At 35.3% G+C, this 23,063-nt stretch overlaps 1 long non-coding RNA gene across 1 annotated transcript; it reads left to right on the forward strand.

Moving 5' to 3' along the window:
* Positions 1-1,762: 1,762 nt before the first annotated feature.
* Positions 1,763-22,064, forward strand: LOC134691302 (uncharacterized). Its single transcript, XR_010102111.1, has 5 exons — positions 1,763-1,823; positions 15,437-15,557; positions 18,072-18,133; positions 19,592-19,788; positions 21,874-22,064. It is a non-coding gene; the product is annotated as an uncharacterized LOC134691302 (long non-coding RNA).
* Positions 22,065-23,063: the final 999 nt, after the last annotated feature.

The raw sequence follows: 23,063 nt of genomic DNA on the forward strand, positions 1-23,063 counted from the left end.
TATATAAACAATAATTGTATTGTTCTTTGTAAAATTTCAGGACACATATAGATGCACTGTTATACCTTTGTTAATACTGGAAGGCGGATAAAAAGGTTGTCCAACGAATCGGAAAAATAAGTCTATATGATGGGATATAACCACATTTGTTCACGTTGCTTCTCTTTGTTCTCCAAGTTTTTCACAGACCTAGCAACCAACCAAGATCTTTGGGGTTTTCCGAGTTAACAGTGCGTCAGTACTTGTATTTTTGTCTCGTTTTCACTATACATTTTCTCATCCTGTATCTATTACTAACCGAACTGATGTCTTTTAAGGCAACAAGGCGTTTTCTAAGTACTGCTAAGAAGGATGAATATGATTAGTAATAAAAAGCATGATGATTTATCCTCACTATGTCAAAGATATTTTTTTTCAATTTTTAAGAAAAATAATTAAAATGTTTTCAAACCGTGGGAAAATAGAAAGTTTTTTAAAATGTAATATTTCCAAAAGTTATTATAGAAAGACTAAAGACAAGAAGGACCATAAAACGGATTTCTGAAATCAATGCTAATATCAATGAAACATGTGAAATGAATATAATTATTATAACCATTTGTAAAATATGAAATCACAATGAAAGGTCGACCGGGAGATTTGATTGACAACAATGTATCATCATATGATTTTTTCCAATAAATTTCTCCATTGAATGTGTAATTTATAAACACAACTGTTTATTACTTATAAGTATATATATCAAAATTATTGTACATACAGGAAAAGAGTAAATTATTTTTCAAAAGCCTCATCTATCGCGGAAGAATTAGATAATTCCTAGAAACACGGTCCATCTTCTCATTAGGACATGTACAAAGGCGGAAATCGAAATTGAAACTTATCTTTGACCTGTAATATTATTTTATATCTGAAAATAGAAATGTATGTATCTGACAACAACATATTTATGTTAAAGAAAAATATATGAATTTGTGATTGGAGATTATATTATTCTAAGCCGACATATTTAAGAACGTGTTTCGCCGATTTTATGTGATATCTATACAAATGTGCATCTGTTTTGAAAGGTGTACTTCACTATTTCAGAAAATAAAACAGATACATGCATTTTTTTTTCGATTTTCAGTTACAGTCGAAATTATGTGCAGAATCTATCTAAGTTTCAAATTAAAAAAAATGCTTGGCATGAGTAAAGTTTTATCCTTTCCAGAACTACATATATAGACAAAAGTTCACATGACATTTCATTGCATATAAAAAAAAAACATCAATGAAAATTAACCAATCAAAATTAACCTCTTTTTTCCCTGTGTACAAGCTTTACATCACTGCACACACGAACATAACGAACGAGTTCTGATATATAAAAACCGTATGATGCTTGACTCTCTGTGGAGCGTACGGGCCTGAACGAAGAAGAATGTATAATACATGTATCGCGAAGAACCTCATTTAATGTTCATACTAGACAAAGAAAAAAATAAAAAGAACCAGTTTTAATTTTGTTATGATCTCAATAGCTCGACATTTCTTCTCAAAATTACAAAAAAAAAACAACATAAATTAAAACAATGTATCGAACCCTCCCCCCTTCCATTTAATAAACAGTTCACGTATTTTTGGTTGAGGAGTTCCAAGCACTATGCAAGTAGGCAGACGAAGAAATAAACCAATATATATGGGGTCTTCCGAGTTAACAGTACGTCAGTGCTTTTATATTGTCTCGTTTTCACTAAATGTTTTCTCTTCCTGTGTTCATTACTCATCGAGCTGAGGCCTCGTATGCAGCAAGGCGTATTTCTTACGTGCTGCTCAGAAAGGTAAATATGATATTACGTTGTATGACAGCATGATCATTTTCCTTCAAAATGCTTAGAATTTTTTCAACTTTTAAGAACCATGCTTAAATGCCTTTTCCAACCGTGGGAAAATTAGAACTTTAAAAATTTACTATTATCAAAAGTTTTTAAAGAAGGACTCAACATATGAAGGATCATAAAACGGATTTCTAAAGCAAATATTTAAATGAAATAAATATTATAATGATTTTTGAAAAACACAAAATCACAATGAAAACCGGAAGATTCTATTGGCGACAATATGTCAGGAAAAGAATGACTTATTTTGCTGAAGTCTCTCCTATCGGGGAAGGCGGAAATCAATTAGCTTTAATCTTATAGTTTTGAAAACTTATAGTTACATGATTGTCGAAAGTTTTTTTTCAGTTATAAAAATTTGTTTAACTTTAATTCATGACATATAGAAAAGAGGTAAATGTCGGAGAAGCGGAAACCTCTCATCATACACATAGTAACATGTAGAAAGACGGAAATTGAAACTTAAACTTTGAACTGTGTTATCGTTTTACATCATTAAAACGGAAATATATGTATCAAAAATATATAAATTTTGAGAAAAATCTATGCATTGATAATTGGCGATTCAATTAGTTTAAGACACATTTACGTACGTTTTGGTCTATTTAATGTGGTTTCTATACAAATGTGCATCTTTTTTTAAAAGGATAACGTTCGTAATGTTTCAGAAAATTAAACAGATAAATGCTTTACTTTTTCTTCCATATTTAGTTGTAGCTAAACGAGCCAACCTTCATCAAAATCTGGGACATAGCTCATTTACTTTAACTTGACCTTGATGTATTTTACTGTTTATGAAAATTGCATGTCGACAGAGAATTACGTATTAGTAATTGAATTGTATTATATAGTTTTTTTCAAAGTCATTTCTTAAATTGCAACGAAAATAATATCGTAATGGATAACTCAGGTGCTCGATTTTTGACTTGAGTAAAACGGTTCCTCGGTATGGTGTCACACCACTTATTCATTCAATTAGTATTTAGAACATGTAAATAAAAATTGAGAAAGGAAATTGGGAATGTGTCAGAGCGACACCAACCCGACCATAGAGCAGACAACAGCAGAAGGCAACCAATGGGTCTTCAATGTAGCGAGAAAACCTACTCTGACAAATAAATGAAACTTCACTTAATGAGAAGTTTTGAGGCCAAATTGACTTTTTCATTAATTTGAATTACAACTTTAGGGTAAACATGTTACTTAGTTTGCTTACGTGTAGAGAAGGTTGTTAGCAATAGGCGACTTCCGGAATGTCAATAAACTGAATTACCTGTCCCAAAATATGTGAAAAGTGTTTTTCTTACATTTTGTTGATAATGCAAAGTTATTTTAAAAACTTTCTACAAATCTTACTTTTACCCATCATTGCAAACCAGAAAGTCTAAAATTAGCAGTATTTGTACTCTACTGTACTGATTATTACTCGATCATTCTGAATGAGTCTAAAATAAGCAGTAATTGTACTCTACTGTACTGATTATTACTCGATCATTCTGAATAAGTCTAAATTTTACTGGAAATTTACTTGACCCCAATCTTAACCATACTTGTATGTACTGATTTGTACTCGACCACAATCTAGACAATACTTAAAAGTCTGAACTATAATACTCGATCAGTCTGAAACATTTGTAACTTTAAGACCCTTTACAGCTTGATATGTGGTGAAGGCTTTTTCTCATTGCTGAAGATCTTATAGTGTCCTATAATTGCTAACTCCTTCGTCATTTGGTCTCTTGTGGAGAGTTGTCTCTTTGGCAATCATACCGCATCTTCTCAGTGCTTATATAAGTATCGCATGCAATTATCTAACCAAATGTCAGGCTTTTTTTAAACTTCTCTATGTGATCTAAATTCTGAAAGGCAAATAATATTTAGGTAACGGTTATGCAAAATTTTTCATTTTTCAGTATACAAAACATACGAAGGATCATAAAACGGATTTATGAAGCTAAACATTCTTATTAATGATGCATACCGTTTCTCGATACAAAATTGTACGTGATTGCCAAAGAGGTATCTCTCCCACCAGAGACAATTCTCAATCAGAGACAACTCTCCATCAGTGACAACTTTCCATCAGTGACAACTCTCCATCAGAGACAACTCTCCATCAGAGACAACTCTCCATCAGAGACAACTCTCCATCAGTGACAACTATCAATCAGAGACATCCATCAGAGACAACTCTCCATCAGAGACAACTCTCCATCAGAGACAACTATCAATCAGAAACAACTCTCCATCAGAAACAACTCTCCATCAGAGACAACTCTCCATCAGAGACAACTCTCCATCCGAGACAACTGTCCATCAGTGACAACTCTCCATCAGTGACAACTCTCCATCAGTGACAACTGTCCATCAGTGACAACTCTCCATCAGAGACAACTCTCCATCAGAGAAACTCTGCATCAGCGACAACTCTTCATCAGATACAACTCTCCATCAGAGACAACTCTCCATCAGAGACAACTCTCCATCAGTGACAACTCTCCATCAGAGACAACTCTCCATCAGAGACAACTCTCCATCAGAGACATCTCTCAATCAGAGACAACTCTCCATCAGTGACAACTCTTCATCAGTGACCACTATCAATCAGTGACAACTATCAATCAGAGACAACTCTCCATCAGAGACAACTCTCCACCAGAGACAACTTTCCATCAGAGACAACTCTCCATCAGTGACAACTCTCCATCAGAGACAACTCTCCATCAGTGACAACTCTCCATCAGAGACAACTCTCCATCAGAGACAACTCTTAATCAGAGACATCTCTCCATCAGAGACAACTCTCCATCAGAGACAACTCTCCATCAGAGACAACTCTCCATCAGTGACCACTATCGATCAGAGACAACTCTCCATCAGAGACAACTCTCCATCAGAGACAACTCTCCATCAGAGACAACTCTCCATCAGAGACAACTCTCCATCAGAGACAACTCTTAATCAGAGACATCTCTCCATCAGAGACAACTCTCCATCAGAGACAACTCTTAATCAGAGACAACTCTCCATCAGTGACAACTCTTCATCAGTGACCACTATCAATCAGTGACAACTATCAATCAGAGACAACTCTCCATCAGAGACAACTCTCCATCAGTGACAACTCTCCATCAGTGACAACTCTCCATCAGAGACAACTCTCCACCAGAGACAACTCTCCATCAGAGACAACTCTCCATCAGAGACAACTCTTAATCAGAGACATCTCTCCATCAGAGACAACTCTCCATCAGAGACAACTCTTAATCAGAGACAACTCTCCATCAGTGACAACTCTTCATCAGTGACCACTATCAATCAGTGACAACTATCAATCAGAGACAACTCTCCATCAGAGACAACTCTCCATCAGTGACAACTCTCCATCAGAGACAACTCTCCATCAGTGACAACTGTCCATCAGAGACAACTCTCCATCAGATACAACTCTCCATCAGAGACAACTCTCCATCAGAGACAACTCTCCATCAGAGACAACTCTCCATCAGTGACAACTCTCCATCAGAGACAACTCTCCATCAGTGACAACTGTCCATCAGAGACAACTTTCCATCAGAGACAACTCTCCATCAGAGACATCTCTCAATCAGAGACAACTCTCCATCAGTGACAACTCTTCATCAGTGACCACTATCAATCAGTGACAACTATCCATCAGAGATAACTCTCCATCAGAGACAACTCTCCATCAGTGACAACTCTCCATCAGAGACAACTCTCCATCAGTGACAACTCTCCATCAGAGACAACTCTCCATCAGAGACAACTCTTCATCAGTGACCACTATCAATCAGTGACAACTATCCATCAGAGATAACTCTCCATCAGAGACAACTCTCCATCAGTGACAACTCTCCATCAGAGACAACTCTCCATCAGTGACAACTCTCCATCAGAGACAACTCTCCATCAGAGACAACTCTTAATCAGAGACATCTCTCCATCAGAGACAACTCTCCATCAGAGACAACTCTCCATCAGAGACAACTCTCCATCAGTGACCACTATCGATCAGAGACAACTCTCCATCAGAGACAACTCTCCATCAGAGACAACTCTCCATCAGAGACAACTCTCCATCAGAGACAACTCTCCATCAGAGACAACTCTTAATCAGAGACATCTCTCCATCAGAGACAACTCTCCATCAGAGACAACTCTCCATCAGTGACAACTCTTCATCAGAGACAACTCTCCATCAGAGACAACTCTTCATCAGTGACAACTCTCCATCAGAGACAACTCTTCATCAGTGACAACTCTCAATCAGTGACAACTCTCCATCAGAGACAACTCTCCATCAGAGACAACTCTCCATCAGAGACAACTCTTCATCAGAGACAACTCTCCATCAGAGACAACTCTCAATCAGAGAAAACTCTCCATCAGTGACCACTATCAATCAGAGACAACTCTCCATCAGAGACAACTATCAATCAGAGACAACTCTCCATCAGAGACAACTCTCAATCAGTAACAACTCTCCATCAGAGACAACTCTCAATCAGTTACAACTCTCCATCAGAGACAACTCTCCATCAGTAACAACTCTCTATCAGAGACAACTCTTCATCAGAGACAACTCTCCATCAGAGACAACTCTCCATCAGAGACAACTCTTCATCAGAGACAACTCTCCATCAGTGACAACTCTCCATCAGTGACAACTCTCTATCAGAGACAAGTCTCCATTAGCGACAACTCTCCATGAGAGGGAACTGCCTATAAGAAACAATCTCCATCAGAACCAATGTACTCTCCATCAGAGACAACATTCCACAAAGACAACTCCTCACCAAAGACAACTCTCAATCAGACAAACTCTCCATAAGAAACAACTCTCAATCAGAGACAACTCTCCACAGAAACAACTCACAATCAGAGACAACTCTTTATCACAAACAAATCTTTATAAGAAACAACACTACATTAGAGAACTCCGTCTCCAACAGAGACAACTTACCACAAAGACAACTCTCCATCAGAAACAACTTTCCATCAGAGACAACTCTCCGTCTGAGACAACTTCCCATCAGAGACACCTCTCTATCAGAGACAACTCTCTAATAGAGACAACCCTCTAATAGAGACAACTCTCCATCAGAGATAACTCTCTCAGACAACTTTCCATCAGAGACAACTCTCCATCAGAGACAACCCTCTATCAAAGACAACTCTCCATCAGAGACAACTCTCCATCAGAGACAACTCTCCATCAGAGACAACTCTCCGCCAGAGACAACTCTCAAGCAGGGACAACTCTCCGTCTGAGACAACTCAATATCAGAGATAACTCTCCATCAGAGACAACTCTCCGTCAGTGACAACTCTTTATCAGAGATAACTCTCCATCAGAGACAACTCTCAATCAGAGACAACTCTCCATTAGAGGCAACTCTCTATCAGAGACAACTCTCCCTCAGAGACAACTCTCCAACAGAGACAACTCTCTATCAGAGACAACTCTCCCTCAGAGACAACTCTCCAACAGAGACAACTCTCTATCAGAGACAACTCTCCCTCAGAGACAACTCTCAATCAGAGACAACTCACTATCGGGGACAACTCTCCGCCAGAAACAACTCTCCGTCTGAGACAATCCTTTTTTAGAGATAACTCTCCATCAGAGACAACTCTCCGCCAGAGACAACTCTCCATCAGGGACAACTCTCCGCCAGAAACAACGTACCGGTCTTTTGAGTTTATCCTATTGCAATTGCATAATTTTAAAAATTTGTTCTTATGTTGTACTATTACGCCACTGTCCCAGTTTATGGAAGGATTGTGCGTTCACAAACATGTTTTACCCTGCCATATTTTTTTAATATGTGACTGTGTTAAATCAGTAGCATGTAGTTCTAAAAGTGGTTGTCGTTGGTTCATGTCTTTTGACTCATATTTGATTTTTGTAAATTGTTTTGTTATATAATAAGACCGTTATAGTTTTCGTTTGAATTGTTTCACATTTTTTATGTCGGGGCCTTTCATAGCTAACTATACGGTATGAGATTTTGTCATTGTTTAAGGCCGAAAGGGTGCCTTTAATTGCTTAAATCCACCTCATTTGAACTCTGATGGATTGTAACTATACCAGACTTCCCTTTTCTATATTATCTACCTGACTTTTGAACTCGTGTTTTCCATTACTTTCATGAAATATTTGTCACTGGACTTCAAAAATAATCAACCACAAATCAATGAATCAATTTAAACACGTGATAAATCTATCTATCTTCTTATTCCCGCACTCAGTCACAACTTTGACTAGTACGTGCTGGTGCATGCGTGGCTTATTTACAATTTAAAAGAAATAAACTTTTCAGTATTATTACGTTATATTGGTGAACAGAAAAAAAATATATATATATAAGTGATTTAATTTAAAAAAAATGTTTTTGTTTTGTTATCCTATGTATATTTCTTGGTAAAACTGTGTGCATGTTATGCAGTGTTTAGAATATTTGCGAAAGAGCAGATATAGAAATCTGCTCTTTGAAGTCGTCAACTGTTGTACAAAGGATTGCTGAGGTTGGAAGTAAGTTCCATTGTACTATTATATGCGCATAAAATGAGAATTTGTAAGAATCTTTACTGGTCTGAGACTGAATTTGTTTATAATTATATATAGTGATTGGTATGCTTATATATGTCTTGTTCTGCTGTCTAATTTAATGAGAAGATCTTCAGAGTAGATTGCTAAATGGTGGTGTGTAATTTTATAGAAAACCACTAGTCTCGTCTGTATTCGTCTCAGTTCTAATGAAGGCCACTGTAGGCGTTTGAGCATATTTGAGACAGAGCTTATATTGTGGTGTCTATTACATGTAAAGCGGGCAGCTCTTCGCTGGACCATCTCAATTTGATTGTTTTGGTTTTGTTGTGAGGGTCCCAGACACAAGAGCTGTACCCAAGCTTGGGTCTTACTAACGACATGTGTGCCCTTTATTTTATTTGTTTGGATGATTCTTTTACGGGTTACGTTTTAGAAAATGTAGTTGTCGATTTGCATTTTCTGTTCTATTATCTACATGTTTATTCCATTTGAGATCTGATAGGATGGTTACATGTAGGCATAAATATTTTGTAGCTGCATCAGTTTGAAGAATGTGTTTTTTTTGTGTGTGTGATTCTTAGAATGGAACATTTGTCTGGATGGAATGACATTAACCAGTCCTTTTCCCATCTAAGTCCGATGATTTTGAATATGAATAATTATGATGGTCTGGTAAGAGCTGAAAAAAATGGCAAGCTAAGCGACAGATTGAAATTGAAATTGAAATAATAAATCAGTAAAATATCCTCATGCCCCCTCGCCTCCCCAGAATATAAATAGTCGTACCCTTACTGTTATTTTCCGTGTAGTTTTAATACTCATACAGCGTATCGTCCCTACAGGGATGTTCTACTAAGGCTGCCTTACCATGAAAACGTTTATCACACAGCTCACATTCTATTATATCTGCATTCATAAATATTAATGCTATTTAGACTAAACGCATCATGTTTGTTATGCATGTGTCGTCTAAACTATATATCTAAAAGGAAGAGATAGAAGAGAGACAGAAGATATTCCCAATGCAAAGAAATACAAACAGAAATTTACCTCTTCTGGCTCACTACCGAAGAACCAAAAAAAACGCCCATCTATAGGAGGGTCACGTGGATGGGGTTAACAGAATAGAGAAAAATGGACAAAAAGGATATAGAATAATGAGGTGCTTAAATATAAAGAATAGACACAAATAGACAAAAAGTAAGAAAAATTAAAGACTATAGAAATGAAGGCCGACCGGCTCATCCAACTTCTCAGCCGCCTCCTGTCCATGATGCATTTTATTGGGGCTTTTTTTTTTTAAAGATCAGCTGTTCAATATTTAATACTATGAAGCAGTTAATATACTAGACTCAGGGGCGGATCCAGGATTTTTGAAACTGAGGGGGGTTATTCTCAAAAACGAATTTATCATATCGTCGAGCGGAGCGAGCCGATTTTATTTTTGACAACTTTATTGTAAAAAACATAGAAATCGTGAGTAACATGAGAACTCTTTTTTTTTCGTTCAAAGGGGGAGTGTACAACCTCTACGTCAACCTGGATCCGCCACTGCGAGGGCAACAGTGTCGGATATATTTATCATATCATGAGATTTTCCGGAGAAATAAGTCCTGAAACGAGTTGTACAATATATGCGCACCAGATTTCGCGCCCCCTGTCAAAAGTCTGTGAAAGAAATGGAAAAACAGACGATTTTGTTTAAAAGATATACCCTAAGATATAACCAATTGCAAGATATTGTGATAACGCAGAAAAGTAAGTGAATATAAAACAGACTTCAATCGAAAAAAAGTTGGTTCTTCTAGAACGACAGTCGACATGTAAAAAAATATGAATTTATCAAAATTTATCGTTACCAGCATATAAGATATAACGACGGTCGACCTATTTACTATGAATATGAAAAGAAATAAACTAGTTTTGTTTACTTTTTCTAAAAAGTGTGATCGCATAGAAGTTTTCGTTTTAAACTTTACGAGTTGTCTTCACTTAAATTAAACTATTCAGTGGCATCTAGAAATGTTCAAAAGGGGGAGCAGGGGCTCTATGGTCCGCAAATAGTCAAAAAATAACAAAAGGACCTAAAGAGCTACGAAACCGCAGCTAGGGCTGCCTAAGAGTGGGCCCGATCTCGTCACGGGCCCTGATATAAGTTGGCAGCAATTTCAAATTACATAAAAGACGAAATTTATGTACCTTTTAAATTGAGAGAATTCTGATGATACATTGGTACTTTATTATTAATCATTTTAATCTGTTTTTGTCTGAAATGATTGAGATTATTTAAATCATCTTTATTCAGTAATCTTAAATGTATGCTCATTTGTTTATTGTTAATATTATTCCGAATTCTCGCAAATAACCTTCATGCTTGTCAAATTAAGTTGTTGTTATTGTAGTTTTCTGATTGGTCGATGTCAATGTCATTTTAAGATTGTTTCGCTTTTGTGTACAATGTAGCATAATGCTACATGTGCTTTGATTAAGCTCAATGTTATTCAATAAATATTGTGATTAAAACTTTAACAACTGTTTTCTAAAGAACGGCATTATTTAACTTCAAAGTCGCATATTTTGTTGTAAAAATATTAATTCCGAATCAGTGACGCGTATCACACCGTAATTGTTTTTGATTTACAAGCACTTTTCGATTTCTGGAACAGAAAAATACGACTATTTTATATGTTTCTTTTATAATTTTTCACATTTAAACACTCGTTAAGTGTTATTGAATCAATTCTATGCGATTCCTTCAGCAACTTTATGCTGGCAAACGATTTCCCCATGAAAATAATATGAAAAAAATCTCATGATACGATAAAAAGGTAACGACTAACGAGGCTCGAGAAACGTTTAATATGTTTTCAACAAGTTTAAGTTACAAACAAGTTTTTCTTAATTCCTACTATTACAGTTATTGAAAGTTTAAATAAATGTGTTTTTTTTTATTATGATATAAGTAATGGAAGACAGTTAACTTAAAACCGTAATCAAGATATTTTAATTCAGTTATTAATTGAGACGTAAAAAATTGAGAGTGAACATTGTGAAAATGGGTTATGTGTCATAGAGACAATATTCAGATCTTAGAGCAGACAACAGTCGAAGGTTTCCAATGGATCTTTAATACAGAGAGAAACTCCTTCACCCAAAGGATTGCTTTTTCTGGCCCCTTAACATAATAACAAAAATGTAAACTACATGTATTTCAACTGGTCACTTGTTCCGGTGGAACTTTTAAACCAGAGGAAGAACAAAGTAACTACAATGTAGTTAATAAGTTCTGGAGAACTTTCCACCTAGAACTTTCCAACGTTGCAACAAAAGAGCACTTACAATAACTTGGACATCATACTAAAATCAGAAGTACATATATGTATACACAAGAAATTAATAAAATTTAAAAAAATGTACAAAACAATTATGAAAAATAAATATGATATACAGCTACAATCTCCACATTAGTGGGTCCTCACTATGGACAGGTACAATGTACATACAGAATGTGGCGGCTTAAACATCTTAACTGGCACAAAACTCTCCCCTAACATAGGACAGTGTATGTGTATAATCTAAGACATTGAATCTTTATAAATATAAATTGGAAATAACTTTTGAAAGTGGAAGGATTGCATAACATAAATATTACTGTACAAGCATTATTTGATACTTAAGAAATAGCTGAGAATAATGCCTCAGATAAATATTTTGACTAATTCTTTACACTATTCATCTGAACGTGGTCAAGTTTGCCTATGGGTTTTTGATCAGCTGCCTATAGCACTCTTTAATTTGGTGCTTTGATTTTTATAAAAGGATAATGTCATAATATGAAAATAAGATGTAGTTTGAATGCCAATGAGACAACTCATATGAAGGGGATGTCAGCAAACATAGACAACGGTAAGGATTCAACAATGAGAAAAATCCATACCGTATAGTTGGCTTATAAAGGCCCCGACATGAAAAATATCCATACCATATAGTTGGCTTATAAAGGCCTCGACATGAAAAATGTGGAACAATTCAAAGGAGAAAACAAACAGCCTGAATTATATTAACAAAACAATTTATGAAAAATAAATATGATTGACAGAAATGAACAGGGTTGTGGAAATATTTGTTGTGAGAACTTGCCCCTAGTAAAACTAAATTTTACTTGTCGAGAAAAAAGTTACTTGCCCTGAATTTCCCAATAAATATTGAAGTAATTTATTGTAAGCTTGTATGATTCTTAATTTTTAACTGTATCACAAAAAAAAGTATGTTTGTGATATTTGTTTATGTGTATGAATAAAAGGATGTATAATATGGTTAACTTTTTTTAATGAAAGCCAGTATACATGGTAGAGATACATCCATGATATTTTATAAATTTTGAAACGAGGGAAGGAATGACTAATTAATACATGTATTTATAATAAATCATTCAGTGTGCCAACAAATTGATACATTGTAATAATTATACCCCCACTTTGAAAAAAGGGGGTTATACCCCCGCTTTGAAAAAAGGGGGGTATACTGTTTTACCTCTGTCTGTCCGTCAGTCTGTCAGTCCGTCCGTCAGTCAGTCTGTCCCATGAAACTTTCGTCGCATTTTTCTCAGGAACTACAATACAAGGATTTCTGAAATTTGGTTTCGGGGTTTATCTAAGTCAGCTATACCGTGTGATGCGTTTTCAGATTGATCACTTGACAACTTCCTGTTTACCGAACACTTGTATGATTTTACACATGATAGCCAAGTTTAAAAATTTTCGTCACATTTTTCTCAGGAACTACAATACAAGGATTTCTGAAATTTGGTTTCAGGATTTATTTAAGTCAGCTATATCGTGTGATGTGTTTTCAGATTCATCACTCGACAACTTCCTGTTTACCGAACACTTGCATATTTTTACACTATTAATATTATCCACTTGCGGCGGGGGTATCATCAGTGAGCAGTAGCTCGCAGTTTCACTTGTTTATATATACTTTTAATTAGTAAGATGTGGGTGTTTTCTACAAATTGTGCAAAAATTAAATTTATTTCAGAAGTTTTTTCACCATGTTTACTGGAGAACCAAGGGCCGGGGAAATCAGTTAAGCATGACTTTTCAAGTTCTCGTTTGTCCTGAATATGCATGAAATATTTGCCTAGACATTAGCAAACCAACAATCAAGCAACCAATCAAATTCTCGTTTTCATTTTTTCATATTCTCTGTCTTTTTCCCTCTGCGTTTTTATGCCCCTGCCGTAGCAGAGGGGCATTAAGCTTTACCCTTGTCCGTCCATACGTATGTACATGTACGTCCCAATGTTGGTTTCCATTCTCTAACTTAAGTTTACCTCAACCAAATGTTATGAAACTTATACTGAATGCTTATTACCACAAAATGCAGCTCTAGTTCAATTTTGGTGGTGTCACTTTAACCATTTTAACTGTTCTAGAGTTATGCCCCTTTACAAAAGCTGAATTTTTTGTTTCAGTTCTCTAACTTAAGTTTGCTTCAACCAAATGTTACGAAACTTATACACAATGCTTATACAGTAAAACCTGTATAAACCGGCCGGCTACGGGACTATGAAAAAGGGCCGGTTTGGGCAGTGAGCCGGTTTATTCAGGTTTCTGTATCGACCGGAACATTATGACTTGTGACGTCCGATAGTTTGCATATAAAAGTTCTCTTTGATAGTAAAGAATATCTGATCAATTAAAATACTTTCACTTCGTTTTCCATTGTTTACATTTGCATCCTAATGCTCGCGTTGTTTGGATTGTGAGACGAGAGTTTCGATTTACTTCCATGATCATTTATTTGAAATGTTGGAATGGCCGATCAAAAAGCCAGAATATTATCAAACGTAATTTCATCACTATTGAAACGTTGTCGTACAGTGTACTATCCCCATTGATTGTTGTCATCCGGGTGGTTTTCATTATCAAGGTCATTTGTTTAGGGGTTCACAGCAGGGAACGCAGGGTTTCGACATCACGTTGTAAATTTCTTATGCTGCGATTTAAATTTGTTTATCCAAGTTACAAAACGTAACTTAAATCCGAGATATATTCGGTGTGTCTTGTCCTTCAATTGGCACGTTTATAATGTTTTAATAAATAATACAGCTCACTACTGTCAATGACTGTATGATTGTAAGTTCACTTCACAGTTTAACACCTGACTAATTGATTATCCTGAAAAGTCATATTGTATAAACAATTATGTTTTGATTGCATATCGATCAGTGAAATTAATTGGACACACCGGTTTTGACAGGTAATAATTAATGTAATTAAGAGTATTGGGACTTCATAATTAGACCGGAATTCGGAATACACAGGGTCCGGTTTACAAAGGGTATTTTAACAAAGACTTTGAAGGGAAAAAAATGGGACTTTCATTTTCGGCCGGAATGTACAGGAAGCCGGTTTATTCAGGGTCCGGTTTAATCAGGTTTGACTGTAACCACAAAATACAGATCAAGATTGATTTTTGGTGGTGTCACTTTTACTGTTCTAGAGTTATGCCTTTTTACAAAAGGAAAAATTGCTGAATTTTTCGTTTCTGTTCTCTTACTTAAGTTTGCCTCAACCAAATGTTATGAAACTTACAATGTATACACAATACTTACATGACTCATTACTACAAATCACTGATTCCATGGAGATTTTTTGGCCCTGCCCCCTCAGTAATGGTCTATTGACGTTAAAACTTTTGCTTCGTTTACATGTATTAGTTTGTAATTTGGTCAATTCAAGGGGAACCATAAGTGGTAGGCCAATGTTAATTGATATGCATATATATAAGCATTAGCATGTCTCATTTCCATGGAGAATATTTGGCCTCGCAACTTGCGTTAATCTTCTTGACTTGAGACAGACACATGTCCAATGTGTTTATAAAGGGGGAGCTATTTTATTTTAGATTGAAACTGGGACTAGATATGTTATTTTTCAGCACAAACAAAATGTTATTTTTATACTCTTTTTTTTAGGTCTAAAACGTAGTGAACGCTGAAGAAAAGAGTACAGAAATATTAAAACAATAATGTCCTGTTAGATATATACATGTGGCCTACATAGATCTGTTATAAAGAAAGGAGGAAAGTGATTCTGGTAAATTGTGCAGTTAATTCAGAGTATTATGAACCTTTATATAAATAGTATTTATTTATAATGACTTAAGCCATTAATGATTTAATTTACTACAGATCAGAGAAAAGTGAACCTAGTGGCATATATAAAAACTATTTAAGCCTTTGACCATACAAAACATTTTTAATGATAAATCTATTAGCTCTAATTAAGTTTTGTGTCGAGCATAAAGCAATACACTATTTCATATCCATGTTGTTGAAATATTCATACACTGTAGCTGTAAACTCATAGTAGAGAAACTGAATTGATGAATTACTAAATGTAGTTTATCAGGCAATAGACAAAAATCATATTAAATGTGTTGAGTACATTAACTACAAACTAACAGCTTGAAGTTAAAAAAGTATTTTTTTTCGCTCAACCAGTAATGTTGAGTACAGATTTTAATTGACATATATGCTTGCCCAAACTGTTCAGGGTTCGACTTCTGCAGTTGTATAAAGTTAAGGTGACTTGTTTTTAAATGTGTCGATCTCTCTGAAATTGTACTGCAAGGTACCATAACAGGCAGGAATTGAGTTTGGGGGTAATTACTCCAAGGGGGGTTAAAAGAAAGAAAAAAAAATTTGGGGGGGGGGGGGTTTCTTCATAATTTTTTGGTTTTATACTGATATGGCAGGAGATACACACCAAACAGGATGTGTAAATTATTAGGGCCCCGCCTTTAGGGGGGTCGCCCTATACTGATCAATCTGTCCGTCCGTCTGTAGGTCCGTAACACTTTAACTTTGTGTCCGCTCCATATCTAGAGAACCATTATGATTTCATACTTTATACTTTACATGTTTATTAACCACCACCAGAGGGCGTGTCATGATGTATGTACAACTTCCTAGGTCAAAGGTCAAGGTAACAAAACTTTGGTTTCAGTTGACAACCCTGTGTTCTTTTGTGAAGATCGTGTCCGCTCTATATCTTGATAACCGTTATGATTTCAAAGTTTATACTTATCATCCATTTTAACCAACACCAGAGGGTGTGTCATGATGTATGTACAACTTCCTAGGTCAAAGGTCAAGGTCAAAATCTTTGGTTTCAGTTGACAACCCTGTGTCCTGTGGTGAAGATCGTGTCCGCTCCATATCTAGATAACCATTGTGATTTTATACTCAATACTTAACATGTTTATTAACCAACACCAGAGGGTGTGTCATGATGTATGTACACCTTCCTAGGTCAAAGGTCAAGGTCAAAATCTTTGGTTTCAGTTGACAACCCCATGTCCTGTGGTGAAGATCGTGTCCGCTCGATATCTAGATAACCGTTATGATTTCAAAGTTTATACTTGACATCCATTTTAACCACCACAGAGGGCGTGTCATGATGTATGTACAACTTCCTAGGTCAAAAGTCAAGGTAAAAAAAACTTTGGTCTCAGTTGACAACCCTGTGTCCTGTGGTGAAGATCGTGTCAGCTCTATATCTTGAGAACTGTTATGATTTCAAAGTTTATACTTGACATCCATTTTAACCAACACCAGAGGGTGTGTCATGATGTATGTACAAATTCCTAGGTCAAAGGTCAAGGTCAAAAACTTTGGTTTCAGTTGACAACCCCGTGTCCTGTGGTGAAGATCGTGTCCGCTCCATATCTAGATAACCATTGTGATTTTATACTTAATACTTAACATGTTTATTAACCAACACCAGAGGGTGTGTCATGATGTATGTACAACTTCCTAGGTCAAAGGTCAAGGTCAAAAACTTTGGTTTCAGTTGACAACCCCATGTCCTGTGGTGAAGATTGTGTCCGCTCGATATCTAGATAATCGTTATGATTTCAAAGTTTATACTTGACATCCATTTTTAACACCACCAGAGGGCGTGTCATGATGTATGTACAACTTCCTAGGTCAAAGGTCAAGGTAAAAAAAAACTTTGGTTTCAGTTGACAACCCTGTGTCCTGTGGTGAAGATCGTGTCCGCTCTATATCTTGAGAACCGTTATGATTTCAAATATTATACTTGACATCCATTTTAACCAACACCAGAGGGTTTGTCATGATGTATGTACAACTTCCTAGGTCAAAGGTCTGTCTGTCTGTTGGTCTGTCCATCGCTAACAAATTTGATCCACACAATATTTTGAGAGGACAGCTGTTATTATTTCATACTTTATACCTGACAAACAATCACACATGAGACTATGTAATAACTTCAAATAATGCTTCATATCAGATTATCCATACAACTTATTTACCCCACGTTATTGACAGCGGGGCCCACAGAGATGGCTCCCATCTCAATGGCATCTAGTTATATTAAGTATTGTGCAATAGCATAGGACACAAAATGACTTCATGCTATAATAAATATGTCCTAAAAACTTTTCCACTAATTAGCTTTGTATGGTACATGTACCTTTTCTTTTTTAATTCATGACAGATAAAAATTCAGGGAAAGTTTTACCAATATTTATATAAACGTGAAACAAACTGAAATTGAGCTACATGTATTTTTTTATATTTTCAGTTTGAAGATCTACTATTAGTATTTATTGATTCAAGGTCCAGTCAAGTTATTACTATCTATAGGTCAGTGAACATTACATTGATATTGTATTGGAATGTTTAATGATTTTTTTATCAAATGAAAATCAGAAATATATTAAAATTGAAAATGTGAATTGAAGGGGAGATAATCCAGAGCTATATGATTCATTTTAAATAGTACTAGACCAGTGTTTGTATTAAAGGGGAGATAATCCAGAGCTATAGGATTCATTCTAAATAGCATTAGACCAGTGTTTGTATTAAAGGGGAGATAATCCAGAGCTATAGGATTCATTCTAAATAGCATTAGACCAGTGTTTGTATTGAAGGGGAGATAATCCAGAGCTTTAGGATTCATTCTAAATAGCATTAGACCAGTGTTTGTATTAAAGGGGAGATAATCCAGAGCTATAGGATTCATTTTAAATAGCATTAGACCAGTGTTTGTATTAAAGGGGAGATAATCCAGAGCTATAGGATTCATTCTAAATAGTATTAGACCAGTGTTTGTATTAAAGGGGAGATAATCCAGAGCTATAGGATTCATTCTAAATAGCATTAGACCAGTGTTTGTATCAAAGGGGAGATAATCCAGAGCTTTAGGATTCATTCTAAATAGCATTAGACCAGTGTTTGTATTAAAGGGGAGATAATCCAGAGCTATAGGATTCATTCTAAATAGCTTTTTTTTGTATTAAAGGGGAAATAATTCAGAGCTATAGGATTCATTCTAAATAGGATTATACCAGTGTTTGTATTAAAGGGGAGATAATCCAGAGCTATAGGATTCATTCTAAATAGCATTAGAGCAGTGTTTGTATTAAGGGGAGATAATCCAGAGCTAAAGGATTCATTCTAAATAGCATTAGACCAGTGTTTGTATTAAAGGGGAGATAATCCAGAGATATAGGATACATTCTAAAGAGCATTAGACCAGTGTTTGTATTAAAGGGGAGATAATCCAGACATGCCAGAGCTATAGGATTCATTCTAAATAGCATTAGACCAGTGTTTGTATTAAAGGGGAAATAATCCAGAGCTATTGGATTCATTCTAAATAGCATTAGACCAGTGTTTGTATTAAAGGGGAGATAATCCAGAGCTATAGGATTCATTCTAAATAGCATTAAACAAGTGTTTGTATTAAAGGGGAGATAATCCAGAGCTATAGGATTCATTCTAAATAGGATTAGACCAGTGTTTGTATTTATTCTTTTAGAACAAGGTTAATATTTTGCACTTAGCAACTTTTGTGACGGGATACAAAAAATAAAATGACACAATTACAAAATTAATTGTACTTGGAAATTGACTCTAATTAAACATTGCAAGCATTACAAATAGAGATGTAAACTAAGAAATCAAAGTGTGCTGTATGAATGCAAGGATGGGAGGTATATGTCAATGAGACAGCAACCAATCAACAAAAGAGGTCAATAGTTTTTAACAATAGACAAGTGTGTCTATAAAGTGTTGTTTTAATTGCATTTATATTTTCAGTTTGAACATCAATAATGTCTAAAATCAATATATTTATTTGAGAATTGTCCAGTCCTTGTGATCATTGTCCAGTCCTTGGGATCATTGACTGTCCAGTCCTTGGGATCATTGACTGTCCAGTCCTTGGGATCATTGTCCAGTCCTTGGGATCATTGTCCAGTCAATTTCATGCTTGTCCAGTTGAGTTGTTATTATAGGTAAGTGTACATTGCATGTGAACTAGATAGGATCATTTACTACTGAAATTTATTTCAAAAGAGTGAAATGTTGAATTTTAACTGTCACCGGGGTTGATAATTAACAGATATAGTTCACATTCAAAATATCACAAAACCCGTGTTTTTATGTAGTAAACAAGACACTAAAACAAAGTATGCATCCTGTATGAGTGAGAGTTTAGAGGTTTATATCAATGAGACAGCAACCAATCAATGAAAGAGGTCAAAATGGTATCACACAATACACACACATCTGTATAACATGTAATTATTATTGAAACCTGAAAAAGAAACATTTATATTCTCATTTTAAACATCTATTATCAGTCAGTCAGGGGTACTACTTGTACAAGTGTATTTTATTTACTTGAAGAAGTAAAAATAAATATACACATATAAGTAAATTTGTACGCTACTTATACAAGTGAATTTTATTTACTTGTATAGGTAAAAAAAAATATTGGCTGAGTTATGTCCCTTAGACATTCAGATTTTTTTACTTGTAGAAGTAAAAAAGTAATCCTATCTTCTTTTATTGAAATCTTTGGATTTCTTTGCTGTAATAGAATTTTAAATTATCTGCTCTTTGCAGATGTCATTACTAATCATTTCAGTGCAATTTCATGGACAATGAAAATCTCATTTGTCTGTAATCTTCAGAACACTGCTCATTTACAAGCCCCCAAGGAGCAATTTTTGAAGGCCTTGCGCAAATACTTAAGATCTTTGCGCAATCATTTTCTTTGTTGAACTAATGAGATGAAACATTGAACTTAAATTAAAAAATGTGAGCAAACCTGGGAAAAATCATTAAAGGCATGATTTTACATCTCAAAACTTGAGGATTTTTGTTGGATTGTAAGAAAAGTTTACTTATACAAGTAAATTTTTGAGAAAATGAAGGGGAGATTATTTAAACATTATTTATTTACTTATATATGTATATTTTTTTTTACTTCTTCAAGTAAATAAAATACACTTGTACAAGTAGTACCCCTGACTGTCAGTATTTACTTGATCCCTGTCCAGTCAAGTTGATCCTTGTCCAGTGGATTTGATACCTGTCCAGTCAAGTTGATCCTTGTCCAGTGGATTTGTTCCCTGTCCAGTCAAGTTGATCCTTGTCCAGTGGATTTGTTCCCTGTCCAGACAAGTTGATCCTTGTCCAGTGGATTTGTTTCCTGTCCAGTCAAGTTGATCCTTGTCCAGTGGATTTGATCCCTGTCCAATCAAGTTGATCCTTGTCCAGTGGATTTGTTTCCTGTCCAGTCAAGTTGATCCTTGTCCAGTGGATTTGTTCCCTGTCCAGTCAAGTTGATCCTTGTCCAGTGGATTTGATCCCTGTCCAGTCAAGTTGATCCTTGTCCAGTGGATTTGATACCTGTCCAGTCAAGTTGATCCTTGTCCAGTGGATTTGTTCCCTGTCCAGTCAAGTTGATCCTTGTCCAGTGGATTTGTTCCCTGTCCAGTCAAGTTGATCCTTGTCCAGTGGATTTGTTTCCTGTCCAGTCAAGTTGATCCTTGTCCAGTGGATTTGATCCCTGTCCAGTCAAGTTGATCCTCGTCCAGTGGGTTTGATCCCTGTTCAGTCAGGTCATGTTATAGGTAAGTACATCATATGTGAACTATATAGATCATTTAAAACTGAAATTTGTTTCAAATGTAAAATATTCAAACTCTTAAAGGGGAGAAAATCAACAAATAGTTTTAACATTCAAAATACCGCAAACCAAAAATAAACAAATGAAAGAACATGATGACATCATTCCAAAATCATTCTCCTTCAAAAATTGATTGGTTGAACTTAAGTGTGAACTTGGGGTTAGGATAAAAAAAATTGGAGGTATTTGCCATAGCTAAATCAACTATCGGATTAAATAAAGAGTGCAGAAAACTACCGTACTTCATCTAAATTGAGTGCTTATTATATAAGGCTACATCCCACACTGACATTGACCCTGTATTAAAAAGGTAAAAAACAGCATCATAACTCACATGATATTTTCAACAATATATGTCATTGAGAACGCAAAAACACAGATGTCATTTATTGATATTTTTCAGAGATGCTTTAGATGGTGGCACTGTCTTACTGACAGATTTCGTTGACTTCAGACGTACTTTCATCAGTTTTAATCAATTAAGTATGTATTGTATAATATATGTTTTTAGCTCACCTGGCTTTTCTCATCACTTGGCGTCAGTTGTCCATCGTTGTAGTTGTTAACTTTTACAAAAATCTTCTCCTCCAAAACTACAGGGCCAAATTTAACCAAACTTGGCCTCAATCATAATAAGAGTATCTAGTTTAAAAAGTGATCAACTATATTTGGTGTATGTAATGAGTGTAGGATGTACATGTCTGTCCTGCTTGGTTTATCTGACCTTGACCTCATTTTCATGTATCATTGATAATGTGAAGTTTAAAATTTATTTTATTGTAGTAAAGCTTCATTCATCTTTATGTCATTATCAACATAAAGTAAATCATAAAAAGTAAAGCAGGCAGGATATTTCAGCATGTGCATCCTTGCTGTATTAACAAAAGCGTGTGTTTGATGAGGGAAAGGGGTCAGCAGGGGGATAGTCATTTATTACATGAATTAATCATGTGATTCATATATGTATTCCTTTTAAATGCCCTACCGTATCAGAGGGGGCATTAAGTTTTACCCTTGTCCCTCTGTCCATCCTTACATCCATACGTCCAGAAATTAGTTTCCGTTCTCTAATTTTAGTTTGCCTCAAACAAATGTTATGAAATATACACAATGCTTATTACCACAAAACACAGATCAAGATTGAATTTTGGTGGCGTCACTTTTACCATTCTAGAGTTATGCCCCTTCACAAATAGAAAAATTGCTGAATTTTTCCTTTCCTTTCACTAACTTAAGTTTCCCTTAAGTCTCAAAAAAATGTTGTTAAACTTATACACAATGCTTATTACCACAAAACATAGATCAAGTTTGAATTTTGGTGGCGTCACTTTTACTGTTCTTGAGTTATGTCCCTTATAACATTGTATGCAAGCAGGGGCATCATCTGTGTCCCTTGGACACATTCCCCATTTATTTATTTTACTTATGCAAATAAATATAGATTAATGTTCAGTGCAATTACTAGTACCTATAAATATTAAACTTTTTCTTGCAATTGTTTTGTTTGAAATTTATAAAGATTGGTTCAACAGATTTTATTTCACTTTATTTTTATAGTAGCACCTTCATTATGTTATCATTGAAAGCTTTGTT

The sequence above is a fragment of the Mytilus trossulus genome, chromosome 11 (genome assembly GCF_036588685.1).
Source record: "Mytilus trossulus isolate FHL-02 chromosome 11, PNRI_Mtr1.1.1.hap1, whole genome shotgun sequence".
NCBI classification, from domain to species: domain Eukaryota; kingdom Metazoa; phylum Mollusca; class Bivalvia; order Mytilida; family Mytilidae; genus Mytilus; species Mytilus trossulus.